The following is a 22,140-nucleotide window of genomic DNA, read 5'->3' on the forward strand; positions in this document are numbered from 1 at the left end:
GAGGGCCTATGCTGCGGCAGGGCGCCGAATTTACGCCCGCACTCGGGTGCGGAGGTCCCTCGGGCAGCTTGAGAGGCGGTGGTCGGACCTCCGCAGGCGCCAGCCCCAGCTGCTCCAGCAACTCAGGAGCGAAATTGCTGATTGTGAGTATTTTAGCTATGAAATTTCGCACTTACAACATAGCATATATAAACAATAAAATGTGTCTCATGATAACTGGGTGTCCATGGGTTTAAAAGTCCATAGACTGTTATGTGTGCTTCTTCCTGGTTAACATGCAGTCATGTGGCTTTTATATGTAATGCCATAGCATTGAGGATTCTGATGCATACAATGTGCCAGATCTAATATGTGTTACACATTGATAAATGCCTGGGTTGTAATGTGTGAACAAATTACTAACAATCACATAATAATTTACATGTCACAATTTGGAATCCATGAACAGTAAGGAGCTACTTTCCTGCATCGTTTGCCATCATTATCACCCTTCCATGTATGTCTTGTTATGGATTAATACATGTGCCCCAATGACCCGACATTGACCATGATTTTTTTTTCTACCACACAGCACGAGCCCAAGCCCGACAGGCCCGTGAAGAGGCGGAGGCAGCCCTGGGCCAGGAGGAGGCCCAAGACCCGGAGGAGGAGGTGGCGGCAAGGGTGGAGGAGGAGGAAGTGGAGGAGGAGGAGATGGTGGTGGAGGAGGAGGAGGTGCGTGAGGAGGTGGTGGAGGAGGATGTGGAAGCGGAGTTGGTTGCGGAGGAGGAGGTGTTGGTGGCGGAGGAGGAGGTGGAGGAGGTGGTGGTGGTGGTGGAGGAGGAGGAGGAGGAGGAGGTGGAGGAGGAGGAGGTGGAGGAGGAGTTGGAGGAGGAGGTTATTGTGGCAGAGGAGCTGGCGGAGGAGGGGGCTGAGGAGGCCACGGTTGCCCCGGAGGAGTCTGATGACGAGGGGGAGGAGGCGTGCCAGGCCCCGGAGTACCATCAGATCGGTATGTTAACATAATGCATCATTAATGAAGTAGTTGTACTGGTATTTGTTATGTAGCACTGGTGATAACAAATTTTTGGCCCATACTATTCATATAGACCCCAAAGTGGGTAGCTACAGATACAGGTACGGGTTAGATGGGGTGTCCAAGGCATCCCTTTCATCCAGGACACCTCTGAATTACACAGGTTTGTGGGATGGGTTGGAGCTCCATTTTGACTGCCACATAACCGTAGTAGTTAAACAGGATCCTGGAGTAAAGGGATGAGTGGATCATTTGTGGATGAAATTCACCTGCTGCAAGTGTTGATTATGACCCATCAAATAGTGGAATCTATATTGTTGGTGAATGTTATTTCTAAACTATAGGATGTATGCTATAAATGGAGTATGGGCCGGCCTACCTTGGAATGGAGTCAGAAGTTGCCAGTGTCCCAGGAGCCTCCTCTACCTAAACACCCCCTGTAGTTCAGATTGTTTTTTTGCCCTCACAGAATTGTAGGTTGGTTTAGACAGAATTATGATTTTGAGGATGTGTACTGTGCATTCCTGACATTTGCATAACTCCCATGCCACGAACCATCACTGAACTTAGACTGAGCAGATTGTGACAAGTTCTTATTGACGGAGGCCATGACATGCTTGTCATTGGTTAGTCATGGGTGGGTTGTGACTGAGAAGAAACAATATGACTGTTATGTCTTCTGCAGAGTAAAGGGTAGAGGCCAAAAAAGACAGTATGTAGTAAATAAGTTAGCATGTATGTATATATGTATGTGTCATATCTATTTATCTATGTGTGTCTCTATCTCTCTACATAGATAGATATATATATATATATACACACATGTCACCTAGCATTTGTGCAATTTATGTCGCAGTATGTGAAATGTATGCATGAATAACATGACTAATTTTTGCCCCTTTGACATGCCCACAGATGACACCACACCGGCAGATGAGGGGGTGCGTGGGGCCGTCCTGCGAGCGGAGCAACATTTAAGGCTCCTTCTAGCAGACCTGCAGGACATCCGCGATCTGCTGCTTTGATTTATTATATTTTATATTTTATTTTTTATGTTAATGTTGATTTAAAATAAATTCTTTATGCAAGTTCACAGTTGTTGGTTTTATTTGCACTTGAAACAGTATATGTGTAGATTGTTTATAATCTTTTACACAGGGTGTAATACAAACCATTGCACTTACATTGCTGTAAGGGTTAATGTGTGCAATGGATGTGTTAGGCATGCTTGTAAGGATATATTGGCATCTAATTGATTCCAATTCCAAATAAGCTGTTTTTTATGAGGATAGGTAATTGAATAAGTGGGTCATGTGATGTATTGCAGAATTGACATAATAGTGGGTTGTTTGGCGTAAATACTCCGCTTACGGGCGGTAGCACCGCTTGGCTCCCGTTCGGATGCGGTATTTCCGAGCATACTCTGTAATACTCAGTAATACCGTGCAGAATCGGAGTGTTTCTCCCGCACACGCATGGTTTGTATGTCGTCCGTAAACACGCCCTGTTCTTAAAGAGTGAGTCCGTCCGAATGCGGAGGACACGTGGGCGTTTCTACGGACGATGGCCGCACGCGGCAAAACACCGTGGCGTGCGGACCGCACCGTAAGAATGCGGGAATATCCGCACCGATCAGAATAAGGGCCCTAGTGATGTGGGTGCAGGTGGCAGGCAGCTGACATCACCGGATCACGCAGAACGAACCCCATTGTGTAATATCTCTATACAGTATAGGACATATAAACAAATCAAATCACATAATAAAACATGCACAGGACTAACAAAGTGTTCTTGATCAGTTAAATACAAAATCTCATATTTACGTATTCATCGCATTCAGCATTATGCAACACCTGGTAAAGCATATGCAGCAATTTATATTTGGCACGGGTTTGTGTTGGAATAGCATTGTATAACAAGCACGACAACTGAATCTGCTGCACACAATAATGTAGATTTGTCAAAACTTGGAGAGAGAAATAACACAAAGAGAGATAAGGTACCAACCAATCAGCTTCTCTCATATTACAGGCTGCGTTTGAAAACAAAAAAACTGATACTGTATCTTTCTCAATTGTATCTTTCTCCTATGCCTTATACATCTGCCCCTCTAGTTTGTTCTTCAAAACTGTGGGGGATGTCCAATTAGGTGCAATGAAACACTGGAAGCAAAAATAGTTTTTTGTGATTTTTCATGATGTTTCTCCTATAATTTTGTATGTGATATCCATTTATATCTCCTGTAAAATAAGAAAACACACATGTTCAGTGAAACCTATGTGTTTTCACCACCGCTGCCCCGAAAAGACGGCACTTATCAACACCTTGGCCTGTGGCAGGTGAAACAAAATCCCTGATTAGATTTGGCCCCTTCTAGCATATCAGGGCTAATAGGATAATTGGCTAGTGGGTAGCTATCACCATTATAGGGTAAATGGCTAGCGTGTAATTGGCTAGCCAATAGCTACCACCCTACAGGTGTATGTACCCAGTGTGCACAAATCGCACAGTGTGTATAGAGTTTGAGATGCCGATGTACACCCCCATGGGATCTACATCGCAAGAAAAAATAGACTGTGCAGGAAAGCCGATTTTGACTATATCGTGTACAATCTAATGTTCTAGTACAGGCAAAATCCTTCATAGTCAAAATCTGAAGTAAATATAGTCAAAATCTTAAATAAATATAGTCAATATTATTTGATTCTGGACTTCTTGGAGTTCAAGGGAAATCGCATAGCCAAAATTGTACTTATCCAAAATCTCACATAGTATATACACCTTTATTGTTAGAAGGGGATAGTAATAAAAACAGTTTTGTGTAACAAAAAAAACAACAAAATGAAACAAAAAATGACAGTTAAGGTACGTACACACGGATAGATTTGGCAAAAGAGCTGGGCATTCTCAACCGATTGAAAAGGCCAATCGCTCAAATGGTTCCTTGTTTATGAACAATATACTGTATATGACGATGCGCGTACCCGCCGGTTGTTGGTAGTGGTCGATGATCTTTCCTGCATGCAGAAAGATCATAGACCAATCTTTAGCAATGTGTACCAATCGTTTCATGTGTATGCACAATGATAAATGGTAAAGCTGACTGACTGGCTCACTATTTGACACCAAATTGTTTGTCCAGAAGTTCTGAGGAAATCGTTAAGGAGATTGGATCGTTTGCTAAATCTATCAGTGTGTATGCACCTTAAGTCCTTGGCAACACCTACCAGAAAAATGTCGTGTAACACTAGCACAAGAATCACGTTAACCAGGAAAGTCTAGCTTAGATAAGAAAAAAAAGTATCAAAATTGTTAACACAACATTCCTTCGGAAAATAGATAGCAATATTTGTATAGCTACTGTTTAAATTAACAATCTTGACTGCCTTACAGTTCCCTCCAGAGGGAGAATGTACTGGTCTACTTAAAGGAACAGTTAATACAAGCTGGTAGGATCTAAGCCACGATAAGTGATAACATACCATTTACAAATTACTTAGTGTCAATTACAGAGAGAAATGATTTGTGAAAAGAGAGATAAAATGTACCACAAGCACTTGGGTAAAATACAGCAGAGGAAAAAAAGCTTTAAAATGAAATAGGATGATCACCTCAGACATTCATAAGTGCTGAGATAAACTGCTTATGCTTAATGTACGTGTTTATATAGTGATGAATACTCAGGCAGATAATCACAGGTGGGAATTTGAAAGGTGGAGGTTTCGACCCTCTGGAATTTAGCGCAGACACTTGTAGATTTTAATATACTGTAAATATAAAATCAAGTATTGCATTTTGAACACTGCAGCTTTCAGATATATTACAAGTTATGTGTGCAACAAAGTCTCTGTATTGATAGAGTGTATTTAATATGGAATTTCTTAATAGATTTAACAATCAGGTGAGATTACCTGTTTATGAGGTTGATGGGGCTGTTGCAACTCAATAATTATTTATCAAGAAAGTGTGCACTGCAATATGTCACAATGCGGGTCACTAGAGACTCATTCTTACGGTTAAAATGCCTAGCCAAGCTGGCGCTCCGCTCTCGGTTCAGAAGCAATCCACGCTGTTCTCACTTTGGACCACCTGCCCACCTCCCAGGTTCTCAGCTACTGCCCAGTCTCCCTTGCTGACATCATTACTCTGGGCCAGATGTATCCAGCTTCAAAATTGATAAAACGGAGAGTGATAAACAAACAGCCAATCAGCTCATATCTGTTATTTTTCAAACCCAGCCTGTAACATGACCGGTAGGAGCTGATTGGCTGGCTGTTTATCACTCTCTATGTTATCACTTTTTGAAGCTTGATACATCTGGCCCACTGTCTCACATTTTTGCGTCAGCCTCACCACTCTCATAAACTGACAGTGTCAAGGTCAACAGTCAATAGATTGACCACTATTTGTCAACAGGTAAAAGGTTGACATGCACTAATGCAATACTGACAAAATGTCAACACAAGCAATAGATCGACATGACAATGGGCAACACACCACGCCATGCGAGGGTATGTATTACACTAATTGAAGGTCCATGTTGACAGATGCCGACACAGACACCAATAAAAACCGTGAAAACCTCATCCCGATATTTTCCATTTTTGACTTTTTCCGTGTAAACATATGGTCTGTGTCGACCGTTTGTCCATGTCAACCTAGTGCATGTTAACTTTTTTCACGTGTCAACCTTTTCACTGTTGACTATTTATAGTCAAACTAATCACTGTTGACCTAGTGATCCACATCCCTTCCCCTGTCTTCCTACAATACTGTAGTAACAATGTCATTAACAATGCAGTGGACTCCATTTGTCTCAATGGCCTACTCATTTCATTGGAATTTCAATATGTAGCTCACATGCTCATTAAAATGTTCTGGATTTTGAAATGAATAAGACAGTCATGTGGAATATATTACAAAGGTATTTATAGTAATCAGGTCTACAAGCTCAGCTTTTGCTTAATTGGGGCATTTCTTTTCTCAGAGTAGAATATAATGTACAATAGAGATATACTAAACCTAAAACAAAATTGTATGTTAATATGAACATGTTACTATTTATGATTTCTTTTGATGAAAGTCAAACTGTCAATAAATATATATTTTTTTAAGTTTAAAAAAATGGATACTAAAAAATGCAATACCATATATAGGGCCTTATTTTGGTTCACTCTTTCTGACAAAATCCTTCTTAGATGGACAAAACCATGTGCACTGCAGGGGGGCAGATGTTACTTGTGCAGAGAGAGTTAGATTTGAGTGGGGTTTTACTTCAAAGTGAGATCTATATTGCAGTGTAAAAATAAAGCAGTCAGTATTTTCCCTGCACAGAAACAAAATAACTCACCCAAATCTAATTCTCTCTGCACATTTTACATTTGCCCCCCTGCAGTGCACATAATTTTGTCCATCTAAGAAGGATTTTGTCAGAAAGAGTGAACCAAAATAAGGCCCATAGTAAGTAAAAAATGTTCAGGAGTGCATTCATCCCAGGCGATTCAGACAGTCATCTCCATTATTAAGTTGCTTTATCTAACTAAAGCAAGTTACCTGAAAACTTGTGTTAATCAACAAGATAACTCCTTTCCACAAGGCAAGGATAATCCTGGAACAAATGAATAGGGATGGTCATCATTGCCATTGCCATCGATGGTTGCCACTGGCATTCTGCAACTGGCCATCGATAGTGCTAAACTATGCAATGGATGACCATAGATATTTTTACATATCGATGGTTATCCATTGTGTTTGATTGATTGGCCTGTGGGCCAATCAAAATACGGGGGGCATGGCTTCGCGGGTGTTGGGTGCCCGCTATGCTCCGTGTCCCGGCACTTTGAAAAAAACAAACATTGTTTTGCTGTTCCATTGATGGAGAGAAACCATCTAGTTCTCCCCCATCGATGGCAAAAGTATTCGACATCAGCCATGAACCATTGATGATTTCGAATCATCGATGGTCGATGGCCATCCCTACAAATTAACTAATTCATCTTAATGCAGTGAACTCTCCAGTATATTATTAGTATATGGGTGGGGTGTAACAACTACTAATATGGGACATTATTTTTACTGTAATAATTAGAAAATGGATGTTTTCATACTCTTATTACATTGGTTGATTGACATAGAAATGGGGGTCACGCCGACAAGTTTAACCTTCAACAGAGTAACAGATGAACTAAGGGCGCTCGCAGCACTGAGTGAGCCAGGAATCACTCGGGGCTGCGAAGGCCGTGGGGAGAAGGAGGCAGCTGATGATGTCAGCGGTCCTCTCTCCCAATTGCTGGGAAACGCCTACAAAATGCCAGTGGCACGCCCCTAAATACCTGCAGTGCAGATGGCTCGCGGATGCGCACTGCATACTGTGTGCATGTGCAGTCAATCAATAATCGTTTAGGCTGTAAATTCGCAGTTCGCATAGGAGTCTGAATCAGGCTCTAAAACTTACAATTAGTTAGATCATGGTGCCATCTTTATCATTGTTGTCCATAGAGAGTAAACTAGTCAGATAGGCAGCCAGGCTGCTATTACGGGAAGGCGTGGCATAGCATATGGTGTGTGGGGGGGGGCATGCTGGCGGGCTCAATGTGAAAGGATGAAGTGTGGCAAAATTAGATCGTTGTGACCTTTCCCGCTACACAATGCTGATATTACTGTCATTGCTGGTCAAGGGCAGTGCCCTGGTGACATGATTCCGCCCAAATCGCATCCTGCCCCCTTCTGACAGCGATTTCTGTGAGCCTCTCAGCCGATGCAGGACACTAGGCAAATTTAACAAATCGTTAAACCAGGGAGCAGTTTCTCAAACTCTGTCATTACAGTCCAGGTTTTAAGGATATCTGAGCTTGAGCAGAGGTGGCTTAATTAGCTCCTCAGTCAATTTTGTTTTAACCATCTGGACTCAAGTTTGGATATCCTACAAACCTGGACTGCAATGGGAAACTGCCATAGAGATCTATTTTGTTTGGTTATGTAATAGCCAGGGGTACTACATGCTATAAGCTACAGTAGTTATTTTTCGAAGGTCAATGTCCCTACCGGAAAAGCAAAGACAAAATAAGGCTTGCTGGTTTACTTAGGCAACACACTTACTAACAAATGCTACTTCCTCTCAATCATCTTTAATTGATAATAAATTAATGATGCTGTTCTATTTACAAATATAGTTTTATCCAGATTGTGTTTAGTGTAATGATTTATGAAATCTTATCATATATATATATATATATATATATATATATATATATATATATATGTCTAGTGTCCGTGAGTCTCAGAAACACTGCCATCTGCTGGCAGAGAGTGAAACTACATCTCTTTCTCACACATGCACATACACAGAAGGTAGCAGACTAGCTTTCAAAGCTTTTGCTTCAATCGGGCTTACTAGTCACTATACATTTTGACGTCAGTCTCTTTTAACTTGACTGCTAGTACGCTGACAAATCCTACAAGTTGCAGTTAATCAGTACTTTGCTTGTGGAGTATTCTACAGGAAATTGTGAAATGATTGATCACAGCAGGAAGAGGGTGGAAATAGGGCATAATGAAAGCCCGATGCACATTTACAGGACAAATGACTCTTATATGGCTTCTGTCATGATAGTTTAGTAACAGTAACACTTTAATGCAGTACTGCTGTTTTTTTCCCACTGAACAGCAGCCTAATAAATATTAGACTGCTGTTCAGTGGGGCTTGCAGGTGACAGCCGAGGAGTAAAATGTATGCCTACTTTATTCCATGCTTGTTAGCTATCACCTGTCCCGATGTACTATGTGGGGGGTAAAGTTCTTATGGCGACTGCCAGATGGTTGTACCAATGTAACTTACTGATGGAACCATTACTTTATGTACATTGTGCTACAGTGCCAGCCGGGCAGCATAAAGTCAAAGCCTTCTTCCCATGCCACAAACATTGTCATTTGAATGAGCAGTATAAATGGTGAGTCCCTGAGTGCCCATACACGTGTGTTTAACAACACTACATGTGTAGCCTAGGGCAACATGAACCATACTTGCCAATATTCTGTGTTTTTGAGGGCAGGGCCAAAGCCTGACATCATCAAGCCCAGCACCCAATCACTAGAACTTCCGCGATTTGCGGGTGTATGTGGAGGGGGTGGGGTAAAATTATGTTGATTTGCATATTTTAACCCCACCCCCTCCACGTACACCCACAAATGCAGTATTTAACCAGTGAAGTAGGAGGAGGCTGGGGGGGGGGGGGGGATGCGGTGGACAGCTTTTCTGGGAGGGTAGACAAGTATGACTTGAACCCCTAATCAGGCCCTGCATTTATCTTGGTACTCTTTACCTAGAAGGGCGCCAGCGATTGGAATCGCGGGCGTCGGGGGTAAAAAATCGCGGTCATCGCGGGCATCGCGGGTAAATCGCGGGTACATAAAAATCTGCTGCCCGCGATGACCGCGATTTTCCCCTAGGGAACAATGTTAAAAAGGCTGATTGACCACGATTTTCATGTAAAATGCCTCAATGCCCGCGATTTGGCCATAGGAATCAATGTTAAATGGGCTACAGAGCCCAAATAGGCACAATTAACCCTTAAATGTCCCCCCAAATTTTTAACGCCACCCCACGATCCACGCCAACCCGAAGCGTGGCGAGCGCAGCGAGCCCGCGAGGGGCGGCGGTACGCGTCCTCCGACCTTTTCATGCCCTACTATCCACGTCGGCGTGGAGTTGAGAATAGAATAGTGTGGCGAGCGCAGCGAGCCACCGAGCCCGAAGCGTGGCGAGCGCAGCGAGCCCCGCGAGGGGACGCGGATACCTTCACAGGTAAACGCGTCCCTTCGCGGACTTCACAGGTGTCCGCGGACACCTGTGAAGCCCGCGAGGGGACGCGTTTACCTGTGAAGGTATCCGCGTCCCCTCGCGGGGCTCGCCACGCTTCGGGCTCGGTGGCTCGCTGCGCTCGCCACACTATTTTATTCTCAACTCCACGCCGACGTGGATAGTAGGGCATGAAAAGGTCAGAGGACGCGTACCGCCGCCCCTCGCGGGCTCGCTGCGCTCGCCACGCTTCGGGTTGACGTTGATCGTGGGGTGGCGGTAACAATTGGGGGGGCCATTTCCCAGTCAAGGTTGCCTATTTGGCCTCTGTGGCCCATTTAACATTGTTTCCTATGCCCACATCGGGTCCATTGAGGCATTTAACAGTAAAATCGCGTCGGTCGGGCCATTTAACATTGATTCCTATGGGAAATCGGGTGCATCGCGTCGCGGGCATCGCGGGTACATTTATGGCCGGCCGCGACGCGACCGACGCGATTTCCATGTTTAACATGGGTTTCAATGGGAAATCGCGGGCATCGCGTCGGTCGCGGCCAGACATAAATGTACCCGCGATCACCACGATGGGCGCCCTTCTAGGTAAAGAGTACCTTTATCTTAATATCATTATAATCTCTTTTGCACACCCACACAAGCACACGTGGCTAAAGCAGTGGCAACATATCATAGATCACTATTGATGGACGCAACCAGTCCTATTGTAATGTATCATGATCTTTGTGTACAAGCAGGGGCGGATTGGCCATTATATTTACCGGGAAGTTTCCCGGGAGGCCGTCGTCAGTGAGGCCGAATAACAGTAAAAGATTCAGTGACTCCTCCCTGGCCACCCCTTCCCCCGTGTGTCATTCAGCAGCAGCGTTGCACACAGTGCCCCGCTGCTGGATGCAGCCTTAAATCCTCCCACCCTCTGTCCTCCCCGTCCCTGGGTCCTCGCCCCTACCCAGGCTGTGGGGAGCTGATCCTATAGCCAGAGAGCTTCAGGGAGGAGGAAGCGGGACTGCAGTGCGCTGCGGAGGTCAGAAGGAGGAAGTGGGACTGCGGTGGGCACCAGCAGCAGGAGGAATCGGGACATGTCAGAAGGAAGCGGGGCTGTGGAGAAATTGTGCCTGCGGACTGTTCCCAGGGGTGTCGGAATGGGTGTTTTAACTGCTGCAGTCTGTCATACTGTATGACACTGCAGGCAGCAGCAGCGCTGGTAGCACTATCTCCTGTGAGTGTGTGAGGAGTCTCCCCCTTCCCTCTCCTCCGCGCTGCCCTGTCATGCAACCAGCTAGATATATTAAAGACAGGCAGCAGCGTCTCATACCCTCCAACTGTACCGATTTTGCCGGTACAGTACCGTTTTTTAACGGTCTGTACCGGCAAAAATCAAAGTGTACCGATGTACCGATTTTTCAGTACATTCTTCTAATTTCCTTCCTTCTCTGGTCGGCGATCAGCCGTTCCCAGTGCTCCATTGCGGCCAGCGTGCGTCGCTTGCGGTCAGCAGGTGGTGCGCTGACGTCAGGCGGCTCCGTCAGGGACCTGTCCACCCTCCTCCTGATTATCAACAGCAACTGGGTATCTGCTTCTTTAATATAGCCCCGCCCAGTAGTGACGTCAGGTGACCCGATGCATTGCCGGGAAGGGACCATGTTGTGTGTGTGCAGTTTATCTAAGTTCACATGGAAGGGTCTCATCCCGGTTCCATCACAGTGAGTCTGGCGGGGATGTCTCTGTGTACACTGACTTTCTCTGCATTTTTGTCCTCTTAGGGGGTTAGAACGAGGAGCAACAGATGATGTATATGACTGTGCTGCGTGCGTGTCAGCTCTCTGTGTAACCTCAGATTACATGTATCCTGTTGCAGCATTACACAGACACATGTTGCAGAGCTTTCTGCCTTGCACAATATTATTCTCTGTGCATTGCTTTAGTATACAGTACCTAAATACTGTAGAACAGAGGGAATACAGTGTGTTAACTTAACGTCATGCAATTAAAAAAATGCTCAGTACACATTCGGAAAGGGGGTGGCCACGCCCTCTTTACCAGTGACCACACCCACTTTACCCATGGCCACGCCCCTTTCTGGATGTGTACCGAATTTTGCCCATCAGATGTTGGAGGGTATGGCGTCTCCGTCCCCTGGTCCCTCCTCCTCCCTCCCATCAGTGTAAACAGAGAATGCCACCTGACCTCTCCGGCTCCTGAACAGGAAGTCACATGGTGTGCAATGGAGGAGCCCAGCAAGGCCAGCAGTCTCAGACACAGAGCAACAGCCACAGCACAGGAGCACACCACAGACTTGGCTCAGGCAAGTCATGCTGAAGATGGAGAGGATGCCAGTAATGTTTGCTGGGAGGGAGTGTGTGTGTGTGTGTCATTAATGTTTTGCTGGGGGGTGACAGCAATGGTTACAGGGGGGTGTCAGTAATGTTTGATGGGAGGGGGGTTGTCAGTAGATGATGTTTGCTGAGAGGGGGTTGTCATTAATGTTTTGCTGGGGGTGTCAGTAATTTTTGCTGGGAGGGGGGGTGTCAGTAATGTTTGTTGGGAGGGGGGTGTCAGTAATGTTTACTGGTTGTCTGTGTTTTGCTGTGTGTGTGTTTAAATATGGGTCACTAAGCGTTGTGAACATGGGACACTACTTGCTGTGTAATATTAATATGGGTCACCATGTGCTGTGTAATGTGACTATGGGTCATTACGCGCCGTGTCATGTGAATATGGGTCACTATGCACTGTGTCATGTGACTGTGGGCCACTATGCGCTGTGTAATGTGAGTATGGGTAAATACGCACTGTATAATGTGGCTTTGGGTCACTACGGGCTATGCCATGTGATTGGGACACTATACGCTGTGTCATGTGACTGAGGGACACTATGCGCTGTGTAATGCGAGTATGGGTAATTACGCACTGTGTAATGTGACTTTGGTCACTACTGGCTATGTCACGTGATTGGGACACTATACGCTGTGTCATGTGACTGTGGGACACTATGCGCTGTATAATGCTAGTATGGATAACTATGTACTGCGTAATGTGACTGGGTCACTACGGGCTATGTCATGTGATTGGGACACTATGTGTTATGTCATGTGACTGTGGGACACTATGAGCTGTGTAATGCGAGTATGGGTAACTATGCACTGCGTAATGTGAATATAGATCAATACACGCTTTGTGATATGACTGGGCCACTATGTGTTATGTAATGTGAATATTGGGCAGTATGGATGGTGTAAATGTTAGCATTACTGCCTCACAGCACTGAGGTCATTGGTTCTATTCCCACCATGGCCCTAACTGTGCGGAGTTTGTATATTCTCCCCGTACTTGCGTGGGTTTCCACCGGGTACTCCGGTTTCCTCCCACAATCCAAAAATATACTGGTAGGTTAATTGGCTCCTAACAAATTAACCCTAGAATGTCTGTATGTGCATGTATATGTGGTAGGGATTGGGAATATAGATTATAAGCTCCGCTGGGGCAGGGACTGATGTGACTTTTCAAATATTCTCTGTAAAGGAATTTTCCAGGAGGAGTGAACCAGAATAAGGCCCTTAGTGCAGGGTATAGAGGGATGTAGTGTAGTAATGTAGTGCAGTGTATAAGGGGACTGTAGTGCAGTGGTGTAGTATGTAATGTAATACAGCATATAATGGGGATGTAGTGCAGTGAAGCTGTATATTGGGGAACGTGCTGCTGTGGAGAGAGCATGTTAGTGAGACATTTGGCGAGCATGTGGGGAAATGCTGGGCACTCATTGCAATAACTTACTAACAGTCTTGTCTTCTTTAGTGGGGGTGGTGGGAACGCTGGTTGGTGAGGGTCCAAAGCATATGTTTGCACCTGTGCTTACTACTCGCTAGTTCCACCGCTGACACATCAGGAGCTGCGGCACCTCCATGGGACATTGGGCAGTCTAGTCCTGAATAACAAGTTCACCCCTCTCCCTCATGAGCACACCCATCTTTACAAGGAACCAGGGACACAAAGTAGGATGCCCTTGCTTACTGGTAAGGCAGTGAATGTGGATCTTGATGCTGCTCCCGTGCACACTTTACCAATGCTCTCTCTCCCCCACCTATTTCTCACACTCACTCACTCACTCTCCTCCTTCACCCCCCTCTTACTCTTCCCCCTTTGGTTCCCCCCTCACTGTCCCCTCTTGCCTGCCCTCCTCTCTCCCCCACTGTCTCTCTCCCACCTCCCACTCTCCCCTCTCATTCACCCCCCCGACTCTCATCCCCTTGCTCCCTCTCCCATCTCTTTCACTCCTCCTCTCTATCGCACACACTCTCCCTATCTCCCTTCCCTCTCACTCTTCCACGCTTTCTGTGTCTCTCACCCACTATCCCTTCCCCCCAATCTCTTTCCTCGTCACTCACCCTCCTCTCCCTCTCTTACACACTCTCTCCCTCTCTCTCTTCCCTTTGTCACTCTTTCCATCTCTCTTTACCCTCCCCTACTATCCTCACTCCTCTCTTTCTCTTGCTACCTCTCTCTCATCCCTGCTCACTTACTCACCCCTCTCATGCACACTCCTCGCTCTCTGAATTCTCTCAGTCTTCCCTCTCTCTCTCCCCCTATTTTCATGTGTCTTACTTACTCTGACCCCCTCTTTGTCTCTCACTCACACCCTCCCTGTCACCTCTCTCACTGCCCATCAATTTTCCCATCTTTATCCCCCTGTCTCTTTCCGTGTGACCCCCCTCTATCTCACTCTCCCCTCGCTCTCTGTGCTTCACTGACTTACTCCCCTACCTCTCACCCACCTACTCTCTCTCCTGTCCCTCTGTCCACCTTCCCCAGCTACATCTGTCTCTTCCAATCACCCCCTGCATCACCATCTACCTCTCCCCTGTGGCAATATCTCCCCATTTTTCTCTCTCTCCTGTCACTCGGACTTTCCAAGACATCACCCTCTACCTCTCTCCATCACCTGTTCACTGTTACCCACTGCCTCTCCTCGTCATTCACTTTGAGGCTATGCTCTTGTTTTGAGGCATGTTGTGTTTTGGGAACATGCACAAATAATCTCCCCCCCTTCCATGTTATGATGCCCTCTGTCCTTTTGTTCTGGATCTGCCCTTGCCAGGCCATGTATAGCGCAGACAACACTGCACAGTGCCCTGCTGCTGGATGCGGCCCCACCATCTCCTGCCGATTGTACTCCACTCTCCCCGCTGCTGGCTGCATTCCCGCCTCCTCCCGCATCACTTCCTTCTCCCCCCCCCCCATACCCTGCAGTAAATATAAGTCCCAGTGCTGCTGGATGCGGCTCCACCTACTGTTATGCTGGCTCCACCCATTAATGATTTTCTGCCGCCCACATGAGGCCACTTCCAGAAATTTTCCAGGGCCACTTTCAGTCCCCAATCCGCCCCTGTGTACAAGTGTGGACTTTGCATTAGGGATTGATGTTCTCTCTATGGTGCTGTGTAAAGGCTGTGGTATCTGTATTGGGGTGTACACAAGGGGCGATTCTTCGAAGCAATTTTGACTATGTCAAAATTGCTTTGAAGGTGTGCCTGAATTTCGCCATGTGTAAACAGCAGGCAATAGCAGTGTGCGGCCCCGCAGCGTCGCTATCGCCCGGTCAAATAGACAGTGCAGGCAAGAATATCCTTGCTAGGCTGTGCATTTGGCAGCTGCTCCTGGGGCTGGCAGGATGTAGTCCCGTGTGTACGCGGCTTAGGTTCATTCAAATAAAAGTAATTGTGTTCAGTCAGAAGATCTTGGGCCTGATTCAGACCACGAATTCACACTGCGGATGATTATTGATAGATTGCACATGCATACGGTTAACAGTACACATGTGCGAGGCTGTCTCCTGGAACTTTTCCTGTTCGCTGGCCATTCGCAAGGTGGTTGACAGGGAGTTGGCATGTGGGGGCGGGAATCAACTGTTTTTTGGAAAGCGCAAGAAAAAACGCTGGGCATGCATAAAAGAGTACACAATTTTTCTGATCTGCAACTGGCGCTAAACGGAGATTGCAGCTAGGTAAATTTCCCTGGAGACCATCAATCCTCCAAACAATGTAGACAAATTCAAGCAGGGGTAGGATGGGAAACAACCAGCGCAGAAGATGAAACTTGCGGTGAGCAGGAGAAGAGGGACACAGGTGTAGCACTTGGTGGACTAATAAGACCACACTTACTTTGAGTTCCCTTCTCGCGTTTACGTACCAGTTTCTTTATAAAGACCACACTTCCTCAGGCATATGGATAACAAGTGAAAACTTACTTTACTAATTCAGTCACGCATGCCCGTAACAGTATCTTTAGGAACCGCACTCCAGGGTAGACGAAAACGGTTTATTCAGACATCCAACAAACATTAAAAAACAGCAAGGTGTTCCCCGATCCCTTCAATGAGCCAGGTGTTCTCTGTCCCGCTCTCAGCGCTGCAGACGCTGAATCGGAAGGCTCTCATCTGGGACCCGGCGCAGACACTTGCACGCAGACCTCTCGCGGGAGGTATGCCAGCAGGTATCATGGCAACGCGTTTCGGAAAGAATTCCTTTTTCAAGACGTGCTGTTTGTTCTCCAAAGCCCGGTATTTAAGGCCTGGATTTCAGGTCACATGACCTCTTTCTCACCAATCCGGGATTATTCCTAATAAACCGTCTGATACAACTGCTATAATATGTATTTCTCTATCGATACATGTTCTATACAGTACTTTAGGATTTAAATTACATCAACATGGTTTAAAATAGTCAATTTAAACAATATATAAAACCAGCATATAAATTATACGATATTTAATATAATTTATACAATACGAATGTTAAAATGAGCACATATAGCCGATAATAAAAGACATAAAAGCTGGGGATAAAAGAAGACATAGAAACACAATAAAACAAAGATTAGTCACGATATTTAAAAGACCATACCTAAAAAATGCAAGATATTAACAAGATTAAATGAACCATTTGTATTCAAAGTCAACGTTGAGTCCTCTCGGGACCAGCGTTTTTAGCTCAAATATTGTCTTCATTTCTAATCTGGCCAGGTCTTGTTCTGTGTTTTTGACCCTCCCGTTTTTATTACAGGTTTTAATACCACAGAAAGTTTTCAGATATTTTATATCACATGAGTGGCTATTTTTAAAATGAAGGTATACGTTATGTAGGTCGTATCCCTTTTTAATATTGTGCACATGTTCCCCAAGGCGTTCCTTTAACATTCGCCCTGTTCTTCCTACATATTGTGCTCCACATGTGCATTCCAATAAATATACCACATTTTTCGTTCCACATGTGATAAAATCTCTGATTTCATACTCTCGATTAGTGACATTAGATTTATATTTCGTCACTTTCTTTTCTGTTTTAACCATTTTACAAATAGCACACTGACCACAACGATAAAATCCCTTTGAGGTAATCCTTGATGGTCTGGTTTCAATTGGTATGGCACTCTGCACTAACATGCTACGTAAGTTCTCAGCTCGTCTGTAAACAAATTTAGGATGTGTGCCAAGGTATGGTTGGAGTACAGGATCCTTGGTTAGGACATTCCAATGTTTATTTATTATTTTTTAAGAAATTTTGTGATGTGAGGTATATTTAGTGATAAACATCACCTCATTAACATTGGTGTCCATCTTTCTTTCTTTTTCTACCAATAGCATATCTCTTGGCATTTCCTCGCATTCCCTTAAGGATCTCTCTATTATGTCTGGACTATAACCCTTTTCTAGAAAATTATTTTTCATAGCTTGGGCTTGTTCTTTATACTGTTGCCTCAGTACAATTCCGACGTAGTCTTTGGAACTGACCCTTTGGGATGCTGCGGGTCCAATTTTTATGATGATTGCTTTCACAGTCAATGTACGAATTGCAATCAGTCGGTTTTATAAAGTTCTTTGTCTTTATGCTATTATTTTCTATATAAATTGTTAGATCCAAGAAGTTTATATCTGTACTGCTCATGGTAAAGGACCAATAAATATTATAAACATTATCATTTAGATGTCTGCAAAAACTTTGTAATGATTCCATTCCACCACTCCACACAAACAAAATATCGTCTATGTAGCGGGTCCAGAGTGCCAAGCTGGCAATCCAGGGGTGTCCTGTCCAAACCCTCTCATCCTCCCAGTTGGCCATAAAGAGGTTTGCGTACCCCGGTGCCAGCTTGGCACCCATTGCTGAACCCGCAACCTGTAGAAAAAACTCTCCCTCGTACCAAAAAAAATTATTATTCAAGACGAGCTCTACGCCTTCAGTAATGAAGTCTTTAACCCCTTCCCGACATTTGACGTACATTTACGTCATGGTCGGGAAGTACTTCCCGACACATGGCATAAATGTACGTCATGGATTTAAACTGTCACCGCGTCTATATATATATATACATATACATACACACACACAGCCAATTGCAGCGTTTTCTGTGTTACCGGCGGCTAAGCCGCTCGGTAACACAGTGATCGGTGGTGATCGGTGCTGTTAAGGACAGCACCGATCACCACCGATCGCCAGCCTCCCCCCTCACACCCGGCAGCCCCCCCTCCCTCCCACCCACCCGGCTGCCGCAGCGCCAGCGCCCCTCCCACCCCCCCACCAGCCGCAGCGCCAGCCCCCCTCCCACCCCCCCACCAGCCGCAGCGCCAGCCCCCCTCCCAAAGCTGGTGAGCAAAATGGGGTCACATGTGGGGGGGTTCCACTGTATTGGTGCTTCGGGGGTCTTGCTAATGCGACATAGCACCCACCATTCATTCCACCACCAAATATCACTCCTTCCCTTCTGAGTCCTGCCATGCACCCAACTGGTATTTTTTGGTCACATGTGAGGCATTGCCGTACTCGGGAGAAATTGGGGCACAGATTTTGGGGTGCTTTGTCTCCTTCATTCCTTGTGAAAATGAAAAATTTTGAGCCAGAACTGCATTTTTGTGTAAAAAATTACATTTTTTTACACAAAAATGCAGTTCTGGCTCAAAATTTTTCATTTTCACAAGGAATGAAGGAGACAAAGCACCCCAAAATCTGTGCCCCGACTTCTCCCGAGTACGGCAATGCCTCACATGTGACCAAAAAATACCAGTTGGGTGCATGGCAGGACTCAGAAGGGAAGGAGTGATATTCGGATTTTGCAGCACAGATTCTAGTTGAATGACCCCTGAAGCACCCATACAGTGGAACCCCCCCACAAGTGACCCCATTTTGCAAACTACACCCTTCAGGGAATTCATCTAGGGGTATCGTGTACATTTCAAACCCCCAGGGGTTTCACCAATTTTGATACAACTGAGCTGTGAAAATGAAAAAATAATTTTTTTCATTTTCACAGCCCAGTTGTATCAAAATTGGTGAAACCCCTGGGCGTTTGAAATGTACACTATACCCCTAGATGAATTCCCTGAAGGGTGTAGTTTTCAAAATGGGGTCACTTGTGGGGGAGGTTCCTAACTTTTAGCATCTTATGGTGCCTAGAAACCTACATGGTGCCTAAAAAATAATCTCATAAAAAGGAGGCTCCAAAATCAAGTAGGTGCTCCTTCTATTATGAAGCCTGTGGTTTGGTCACCGTGCACACTAGGGCCACATATAGGATATTTATGAAAACAAAAGAATTGGGGGAATCAATTTTTAGTCACATTTCTCTAGTAAAATCTACTGTGTTCCTTAGAAAAATGTATTAAAATTGAAAATCTGCAAAAAAAATGAAATTTTGAAATTTCACCTACACTTTGTTTTAATTCCTGTGAAACACCTAAAGGGTTAACAAACTTCCAAAATGCTGTTTTGAATACTTTGAGGGGTGCAGTTTTTGAAATGGCATCATTTATGGGGGTGTCTCACATACAAGTCTCTCAAAGTCACATCAGAACTGAACTGGTCCCTAAAAAAATCAGTGTTTGAAATTTTCTTGAAAATTTGAGAATTTGCTATTCATATTTTAAGCCTCCTAGTGTCCAAAAAAATTAAAATGAGGTTGAAATAATGATGGCAACATAAAGTATACATATGGTCTTTGTTAGTTATTAACTATTTTGAGTGGTAAGATTATTTGTCTCACAAGCAGAAAATTTAACATTTTGCAAATCGCAAAATTTTCCATTTTTTTACGACATTTTGGAATTTTTCACAAAAAAACACAGACTGTATCGACCAAAATTTACCACTAACTTGAAGTACAATGTGTCACGAGAAAACATTCTCAAAATCACTGGGATAAGTAAAAGCAAAAAAAAGTTATCCCCACTTAAGTGATACATGTCAGATTTGAAAAAAAGGGCTCTGTCAGGAAGGCAAAAACATGCTGTGTCAGGAAGGGGTTAATTTTTTCATTTGTTTGAACTTTCTCTAAGTGGTAATTTAGTGCTTTGATACCATCTTTATGCTGAAGAATTGAATAGAGCGACTTGACGTCTGCTGTAACGAGGATAAAATCGGGTTCCCATTTTATTTTACCAAGTTTATTTATTACTAATATGGTATCCTTTGCATAAGATTGAGTTGTTTTCACAAGGGGTTGAATTTTATTGTCCAAAAAGCAAGACAGGTTTGATGTTATCAATCCTATACTTGCCACTATAGGCCTCCCTGGTGGATTAGTGATGGACTTATGTACCTTTGGTAACATATAGATAACTGGGATTGCTGGGACCTCAATTTTTAAGTATTCTGCTTCTTTTTCAGTAACAACCTCTTGCGATAAGTACAAGTGAATAAAAGTGTCAAGTTTGTTCTGTATCTTGACACTGGGATCTGAGCACAATTTTTTATAAGTGTTGGTATCTTTCAGTTGTCTCATCACCTCTGCGTGCTAGTCATCCCTATTCAGGATGACTATCCCTCCGCCCTTATCGGCCGGCTTTATGACTATTTGGTTGTTACTTTTTAGAGAATCTATTGCTCTCTTCTGTGCCCTAGTTATATTGGGTTCTCGGATTTTGTTAAAGGAAGCTTTTTCTAGGTCTTCTTTCACCAGATTTTCAAACACCACACTGGCCAGATTAGAAATGAAGACAATATTTGAGCTAAAAACGCTGGTCCCGAGAGGACTCAACGTTGACTTTGAATACAAATGGTTCATTTAATCTTGTTAATATCTTGCATTTTTTAGGTATGGTCTTTTAAATATCGTGACTAATCTTTGTTTTATTGTGTTTGTATGACGGCTTTTATGTCTTTTATTATCGCCTATATGTGCTCATTTTAACATTCGTATTGTATAAATTATATTAAATATCATATAATTTATATGCTGGTTTTATATATTGCTTAAATTGACTATTTTAAACCATGTTGATGTAATTTAAATCCTAAAGTACTGTATAGAACATGTATCGATAGAGAAATACATATTATAGCAGTTGTATCAGCCGGTTTATTAGGAATAATCCCGGATTGGTGAGAAAGAGGTCATGTGACCTGAAATCCAGGCCTTAAATACCGGGCTTTGGAGAACAAACAGCACGTCTTGAAAAAGGAATTCTTTCCGAAACCCGATGACGTGATACCTGCTGGCGTACCTCCCGCCAGAGGTCTGCGTGCAAGTGTCTGTGCCGGGTCCAGGACGAAAGCCTTCCGATTCAGCGTCTGCAGTGCTGAGAGAGGGACAGAGAACACCTGGCTCATTGAAGGGATCGGGGAACACCTTGCTGTTTTTTAATGTTTGTTGGATGTCTGAATAAACCGTTTTCGTCTACCCTGGAGTGCGGTTCCTAAAGATACTGTTACGGGCATGCGTGACAGAATTTTAAAGTAAGTTTTCACTTGTTATCCATATGCCTGAGGAAGTGGGGTCTTTATAAAGAAACTGCTATGTGAACGCGAGAAGGGAACTCAAAGTAAGTGTGGTCTTATTAGTCCACCAAGTGCTACACCTGTGTCCCTCTTCTCCTGCTCACCGCAAGTTTCATCTTCTGCGCTGGTTGTTTCCCATCCTACCCCTGCTTGAATATGCATAAAAGAGTGCTGGGAGTGTCAGGGAAAATGCAGACGGTCCAAAGCCTGTTAGGGAAGGCGGTGTGTCAGTAGCAGTCCGGATGTGCCTGTATTCATCACAGCATGCGCAGTGTATTCACGAAATCCTCGGTTTGGAAACTCCAATCCCGGGATTTAAATCCCTAAATTTTGGGTCCAAATCCCGGTGATCCAGGGATTGGCCACCCTAATTACAATCATCTTCTTTTTTTTTCAGGAGCAAGAACTGCAGCCACTGGTGGCTGACTTACACAAACAACATCATCAACATCATCATACTCTATGTGATATAGTAGTAGTACATACACATATTCCCCTCATCCTGTTCAACTTCCACACAAGCATCATCAATTTCCATTAAGTCCTCA

The 22,140-nt window shown here is 44.4% G+C and overlaps 1 protein-coding gene and 1 long non-coding RNA gene across 2 annotated transcripts in view; one reads left to right on the plus strand and one right to left on the minus strand.

Annotated features, from left to right (window-relative positions):
* The window catches only part of SKAP2 (src kinase associated phosphoprotein 2), a 257,554-nt gene that overhangs the window by 228,179 nt on the left and 7,235 nt on the right, over positions 1 to 22,140 (minus strand). The window lies entirely within an intron of this gene.
* LOC146079690 (uncharacterized) lies at positions 910 to 2,108 on the plus strand. The gene is made up of 2 exons (XR_014474702.1): positions 910 to 991; positions 1,931 to 2,108. It is a non-coding gene; the product is annotated as an uncharacterized LOC146079690 (long non-coding RNA).

The sequence above is a fragment of the Crinia signifera genome, chromosome 5 (assembly GCF_055691185.1).
Source record: "Crinia signifera chromosome 5, ASM5569118v1, whole genome shotgun sequence".
Classification (NCBI taxonomy): domain Eukaryota; kingdom Metazoa; phylum Chordata; class Amphibia; order Anura; family Myobatrachidae; genus Crinia; species Crinia signifera.